This window comes from Rutidosis leptorrhynchoides, chromosome 1 (assembly GCF_046630445.1).
Source record: "Rutidosis leptorrhynchoides isolate AG116_Rl617_1_P2 chromosome 1, CSIRO_AGI_Rlap_v1, whole genome shotgun sequence".
Taxonomy (NCBI): Eukaryota; Viridiplantae; Streptophyta; class Magnoliopsida; order Asterales; family Asteraceae; genus Rutidosis; species Rutidosis leptorrhynchoides.
The window spans coordinates 161543560-161551423 of NC_092333.1; the positions used below are offsets into that span (position 1 = coordinate 161543560).

The 7864-nt window shown below is 34.1% G+C and overlaps 1 non-coding gene across 1 annotated transcript; it reads left to right on the forward strand.

Annotated features, from left to right (window-relative positions):
• The first annotated feature begins 6758 nt into the window (after positions 1 to 6758).
• Positions 6759 to 6865, forward strand: LOC139886871 (small nucleolar RNA R71). The gene has a single exon (XR_011772732.1). It is a non-coding gene; the product is annotated as a small nucleolar RNA R71 (small nucleolar RNA).
• Positions 6866 to 7864: the final 999 nt, after the last annotated feature.

Genomic DNA, 7864 nt, shown 5'->3' on the forward strand with positions numbered 1-7864 from the left:
TTGTCGGTTCAGACGAGCGGATAAATATGATCTAGAATTTGGTATAATATATAATCGTGACGAGATACTCTAGAAATGAGAGAGAAAATGGTGTTTCGGACAGGTTCACCGGTAAGTGCTTCAGGTTCTTCGCCAAGAGGGCAATGTGGTGGATGAAAAGGATCACCTTCTTCTTGTCTCCAATGATTGAGTAGACTACGAACCCATCCCCAATTCATCCAGATTAGATGATGGCTGATTGGTTGGTCCATTCCGGTCACACTGCTTTCGGAGCTTGAGTGGGACTCCATGTCAGAATCTGAGGGACTTGAGCTAGTGGCGAATTCCATTTCGTACGATTGAGTAAAGGATTTTTTGATATGAAATGATTTCTGGCTATCGAATGGTATTCTAATTACATAGAATATCTATATATAGCACAAAAGATTTCGTAGATTACGGAGGAATTTACGGAATATGTCAGGCAAAGTTTACAGTAACAGATACGCTAAGATATGAATCTTGTCTATACACTATTCATGCAATCAATGCAGTAAGATGTGACTAGACTAAGAATGATAAGCAGGTAATTTTCGACACGAAATGATAAGCAAAACTTTTTGACATGCAGACACGGTCGAAGTCCAGACTCACTAATGCATCCTAACAACTATCAGTTAGACACTGATGTGTTCTCTAAGGTGTGTATGAAACGGCTATCAGTTTTATATTTATTTACTACAAGAAATCACCTAAATTAAATTAAAACACAAAAGGCAAGTATACCTATCGTGTAATAATATAGCTAAGGTAAAGTCCGGGAGGTCGATCTGTGGACACTATTATTGGGTGTCTTACTAGGTCAAATTAGTTAATTAAGTAGTTAAACTAGATATAGTAATTATAGGTAACTTTAGGGGGATTTACCGTTTAATGACCGGTTTGTCGATTTTATATTTTAAGCGTACAGATAAATGACGATAATTAAAGTGCGTAAAATAAATAACAATATTAAAATGACAATAAAAAAAATTGCGAGTAAATAAAAGTACGATGAGAAATACAAAAAAAGAATTATGCTTATTTAAACTTTCGTAATCATGATGTTTAACGTTTTGATTTTAATTTATTATGCTCGGTTAATTGTCCTTTGTCCTGGATTTATTTGATACCTATCTGGTTTTTGCCCATAATAGGTCATCGGTCATAATTATAAAATGATCGTCAAATTAACCTTATACCCGAAGTCAAATATTCCAACTAATTGGGGATTCAAACTGTAACAAGGTCTTAATACTTTGTTAATAATTACACCAGGTTATCGACTGTGTGTAATTCAAGGTCTTAATACTTTGTTAACAATTACACCAATTACCCTTGTATGTAATCCACCCCTGTTTTAATTAGTCCATGATTATTAATTTACCCACTTGGCCAGAATGAATAATAAATTACCCAACCCAATTGATTAATTAAATGATTGTAAAAGATGTCGTATAAACATCACTAAATAGGACATGCATAATCATTTAATAATTATTATATTAACTAATTTGAAGATAGGTTCGACAGACTCCAAAGAGTTGTCATTCGATTAGACAATACCCCCCATCTATTAATGGTCCATGGTCCAATGTCCACAAGTGTCGGTCTTTTGTCCATACCCTAATTATGGTACAAAATCCAATAACCCAATCTTTAATATTTAGTCCAACATCATGATTACTTCGGCTCAAATAAGCATAATAATAACTTAGTTACGAGACATTAATTTAAAAAGGAAGAACATAGCTTACAGTGGTGAATAATCGCGTAGCGTTACACGGACAGAGTTCCAACTTTAAAACCCGTAAAACATTTCTTACAATAACTCAATTATTATTAAACTTAAATTAAAATTATAATTATAAATATATATAAATTACATATATAGAGAAAGAAGATTGGAAAAAGGTGTGTCTTTCTTCATTCTCCGTAGTCTCGTTTTATAGGCAAATGATGATTTGAAATTTTCACTTATGACCCCTTAACTATGCTCAATTAACAACTTTTTATTATTTATTATTATTCTTATTATGAATTATTTAAATATTATATTATATTCTTGTGCATAGTTGACTTGTACTTTCAGCTCCGTTGCGTCGAGCATTGAAAGTTGGTTCATGTCTCGGTTCTGGATTTTCGAACGCCTTTTCGTATAATTTAATATCTTTACTTTGCGTTTTGCGGCTTGTACATTTGTAATTTTTAGACGTTTCTCATCAATATATTGAACCACTTGGATTGTACTTTGTACTTTTTAGCTTTTTGGTCGTTTGTGTCTTCAAATTGTCGAATCTGCCTTTTGTCTTCACCTTTTATTATTTAAACGAATATCACTTGTAAATAGAACAATTGCAACTAAAATCTTGTCTTTCTTGAGAGATAATGCTATGAAATATGTGTTCGTTTTTAGCATTATTAATATTCCCACACTTGAGCGTTGCTTGTCCTCAAGCAATATTGTCTTGAAATAAAAACATACTTGAATCACTTCTTTATTCTTCACACTTTTTACATCAGTGATTTCAATACGGCGGTTATGAACAATGATAGTAACGATGTGATTTACAGTCTCACATGACTATAAAAATTTAGATCCGTTAGGAAATTGGATCTTTATGAAAACATTTGATCTTTTGAAAATTCAATCTAGTTTTTATCCTCGATAAGTTTTCCAGAATAACCCTTAACCGGTGTTGCAAAATGTTATTGTGGGTTTTGTGGGTTTCGGATTTTAAAATTTTAGCTCAAAACTTTACGGTTTTGTGTCACCCACTTGCTAACCTTGTATTAGGAAAGCAACACATCCAGTTTACTTGTCCCGTATATTACCTTTCGGTAAATTACCGTCCGGTTGTAAAGGAAAGCGATGAACAAGAAACTGTTAAGGCAATGTCTAATGACATGCATTTGTTCATGGTCTAAAACGTGTCGGATGCTATTACTATCCTTTGTAGGAGCAATAGTAAAGATCGTCATATAATTTTTCTGGTCTGGCACAAGGTCCTGTCTTCGACCATGCTATGCAACCACCGTTCTTACGGTTGACACCCGATTTGGTTCAGGTGACCTAATGAATTCTGATGAATTCTCAGGATTTTACGTTCAATGGTAATGAACGCATTGAAAATAGGTTTTCAGAAAACAAATCGGTTTGTAATTTGATCAAAATATTTTCTCGTTCAAGTTTGAGTTTAGATATCATCGAATTCCATGAGTTTGTAATTCTCAATCTTTAAAGTCAATCTCAAGGATTGAGTAATATCAGGCTTAAAAGCTGATTTTTAATCTTTAAGGAGATTATCCTTACTGGGGGTCTGATTCATTAGTCTTATCAAGCTAATTTGCACGGCGCCCTCCCCATTTTACGAGACATATCCTCTCATGGTTAGGATAAGTCTGACCACATGGCGACCCTGTTTGATGCTGAGGTCCGTGGATTTCCGGCTGATTTTAGAGATGACTTTTCTAGATTTTTCGTCAACCTACAGCTGGTCTGGACGACAACTTCCTGACCTAAATCAAGAAGCGCGTGTCTTTTTCTGAAGACTTTACTTCATTTTAATGATGGAATTGATTCATCATGTAGATCCATCTTTTCTTCCATTTATATTACAATTTACCGGGTAAAATAGTTAATTTAGTCTAAAATAAAAGCACCTGCAATAACTTTACAGAAACATGTGATATACAGTTTTTAATTGAATAACTTGGTATATTCTCCCCGCACTTGGCTTTTATTTATTTTTTTCTTTGCCTTTTTATTCTCCTCTATTCCATTTTAAATGAATTCTAACATTTTGGGTTGTTTCTCCATTTATGTTCTCTCTGAGGTAACAATAATTTCGGTATTAACACCTAGTTTTATCGTTCATAAATATGTATAAACATGATTTTGAATTCATTTAGTTGAAAATTTTTCAAATTTTCACAAAATTTGGCAATTAAACTAAGTGTAAACCCGAGAGAATTTATAACCCTTCCCCAAACTTGAGATCTTGCAATACCCTCATTTGTAAGAAATCAGTAAAAATTTAAATTCATGAGGGTGATTAGTGTAGAAAAATGATTAAAATTACCGAGTTCGCAAACATATTCTTGTTATTTCACATTTGATATTTTGCGTCTTGTCGTCAAAATTAGTAGCTTTTGCTGAACTTAATGTCAGTCTTTGAAAATGCGTTGTTTTACCCTATTTTGTACATAAGATAAACTACAAACATATATATAATATATATATATATATATTTTTATATAAAAACCTTTATTTATTAAAACAATTTAAATGAATAATTTTTTTAAAATTTTGTTTCCTTTTACTTTAGGTAGTTTTGGTATGTTTACCTAGTCCGTCCCTCGACAAAATTTAAAATTTGTCGTTAAAGCGATTATTTTAAAAGCAAAGATTTTGGGGTTTTTTAATTTTTTTGGTATACTTTAAATCAATAAAATTAAAAATAATGATAACAAAATTTTTCGCCCCGCCCTCGGGTAAAGCAATTTCGGTTCCATGACCTAGTCTTCAACTTACGATGAATTTTAGAAATCATTTTTTAAACTTAATGAAATAAAGTAATTTTTGTTTTTAAATTCACACAAAACTTAAATTTAAAAATGCATATTAATTTCATACAAAACCTATAAAAAAAAAATTCAGAATGGAGGGAGAAAACTAGTTCTTTAGTGTCTGCTAGTGGAAAAGACCAATCGAATTCCATTCTCGGAACTACACGAGAACAGAACAACTAACTCTAGACAGCATTTTCTTTTTAGAACATTTTGAATCTCCCCACACTTAGGTAGCTGTGGTGTCAAAATTGTGATTAACTTCATCGTCAATTTTTCTTGGACCATAATCAGCTTGCATATCTGTGACTTTTTCTTTAAGTCATTGGTCGGATTCTTGTGTAATATCCACAAATTCACCTAATTTCGCATTTTCTTTAAGCGACAGATTGGATACTAACCGGTTACATAACTTAAAGTTCCCCTTGGTTCTAGCATCGCGAATTTGTTTAATAAGTTTCTTCATTGAACTATTAATAACGGGATCATTTAATTTCGTATCAACAACGGGGTTCTTTGTTATCAGGTCATCATTAGGTGTTACTTCATTTTCCCCACACTTAGGCGTTTTATTATTGTTGAGCACTACCATTGGAGTTGGTAAAACAACATGGTTCTTACCAATCATTTTTGCTGGTTCAACGGTTTTGGTTGGTGGAGATTTAGACTTTTGAATCATAAAGGTGATCGATTTCTCATCATTACTAAGTGTCATTCTACCCTTTCTTACATCAAATAACGCCCCGGTGGACGCTAAGAATGGTCGACCTAAAATTAGAGGAATGTTTGGGTCCTCTTCTATGTCATTGACAATGAATTTGACTAGAAAGTTTAAATTACCTACTTGAACGGGTAGGTTGTCAGCAATTCCAACTGGGTGCTTAATGGTTTGATCAAGGAGTCGAACACTTATATCCGTTGGACTTAACTTACCTACTCCTAATCTCTTATATAATGAAAGAGGCATAACACTCACACTTGCACCTAAATCTGTTAGTGCATCATACATGACACAGTTACTTAGTAGACAAAGAACAATAAATTCACCCGGATCACCTACCCTAGGTGGAGGTTTTGGTGGAACTGTCTTCACCGGGTTTACTTCTACGGTTTTTGTTTCTTGCACTTTCTTATTCTTCTTCTTCTTCTTTTTTCCAAAGGTATCACAAACTTTATTACCTATCACTTGCTCATACTCAATTCCTTTTCTTGAAAACGGGATGGGTGTTTTGTATGGTGACACCACTGGCTTTACATACTCGGGTGGTGGTGGTGTTGTAACTTCTTCATTGTTACTCACATCTAAAACTTTCCCATCTTCGGGTGTTGGTTTTTCAGAATTTGTTGATACCATGTTAACATTTTCATTCCGAGGATTTACTTCATTATTACTCGGTAGCTTTCCTTGTTCCCTTTCACTCATCAATCTAACAAGAGTACCTACTTGTTTTTCTAGATTCAAAATGGAAGCTTGTTGAGTTCTAAATGATTGATCAAACCTCTCATTCGTTTGGGTTTGAGTTTCAATAAATTGTGTTTGAGATTCAACTAGCTTAAATACCACTTCTTCCAGATTTGACTTTTTCTCTTCGGTTTGTTGTGGTGGTTTATACAAGCCAGGTCTTTGTTGATTGAAAGTGTTGTTTTGAGTTGGTTGGTTATTCGGACCTTGTTGGTTGTATGAGTTATTATTGGGTCCATTTGGATTGTAAAGAATGTTTTGATTTCGATTAAAGTTTGGCCTTGGCGGTTGATAATTATTTTGATAATTATTTTCCGGCCTTTGGTTTATGTAGGAAACATTCTCTCATTGTTCCATCATTTGCTCAACATTACAATCTTTCGTTAAGTGTGGTCCACCGCATTGTTCACAACTGATTTGTATTGCGTGAATATCTTTAGTCATCTTTTCCATTCGTCTCTCGAAAGCATCTATTTTTGCGAAAACAGAATCAAAGTTATGGCTAGAATTGGCTCTAGCCGCTTTAGATGAATGAAAAATATCTTTTTCCTGATACCACTCATGAGAGTGGGATGCTGTGTTATCAATGATCTTGTGAGCTTCGGTTGCGATTTTCTTCATAATGGAACCACCAGCTGCTGTGTCGATGTCTTTTCGTGTGGCGATGTCGACGCCTTTATAGAAAATTTGCACTATTTGAAAAGTATCTAAACCGTGTTGAGGACATCCTCTCAACATCCTTCCGAATCTTGTCCATGCCTCATATAACGTTTCATTTGGCTTTTGCACGAACGTGGCAATTTCTCCTTGAAGTCTCACGGCTTTAGATGTCGGAAAAAATCTTTGAAGAAATTTCTCAACTAAAATATCCATGAGTCAATCGTTCCTTCAGGTAACGATTCTAACCAATCTTTGGCTTCTCCTTTTAAAGTCCATGGGAACAACATAAGATAAATAGTTTCATCCTCAACTTCTCGGATTTTAAATAGATTACAAATCCTATTAAAAGTTCGAAGATGTTCGTTTGGATCTTCTTTTGTTGTACCACCAAATTGGCATTGATTGGTGATCATGTGTAGGAATTGTCCTTTGATTTCAAAATCTGATGCTCTAACATCTGGCTGATTAATGGCGTGACCTTGGCCCGTGCGTGTGGCTCTCATTCGGTCTTCCATACTTTGAGGTTCCGTTACTTCTATAATTGAATTTGTTGAATCCGAATCACTAGAAGATTCTGATTTAACTATTTGTGGTTCAGGAGTAATGATTAGTGGTTCAGGATCTTAGAATTGTCCTTGAATATCCTCCGGATTCTCAGTTGTGAAGTCGGGTTCAAAAAATGGATTATCGGAAATTTGAGTTGGAGAACTTGTTCGACTAAATGATGATTCTAAAGAAAAATCAACGGCAACAATATTGGCTAGATGCCTTGATCGAGTTACAGGTGGTGAACATATGAAAGGTGGTGAACGTTTTGCTCGGTGCATTCACTGAATATCCTATTAGTTATAAAAATAAAAATTATATAAGTTATCAAATTAATAGACTTTTCTGATTTTGCCCACGTTTCGAATAGCCAATAGATGCAGCAGGTAACCAGGACCCTTTAAATCGGAAGCCCACAACTCGCCACTAACAAATCCAACTATTACTACGAACCAGAAAATTTGGATGTCTATCAATTTAATCGCTTAAAATAATTTTTCGTTTGAAATTTTAGAGAAGAAATAGAAAATTCTATGTCCTAAAAACTAGAGCGTCGAGAAATAAGAAAGAAAAAGATTGCGTCGAAAAACGTCGAAAAAATAAAAGGTC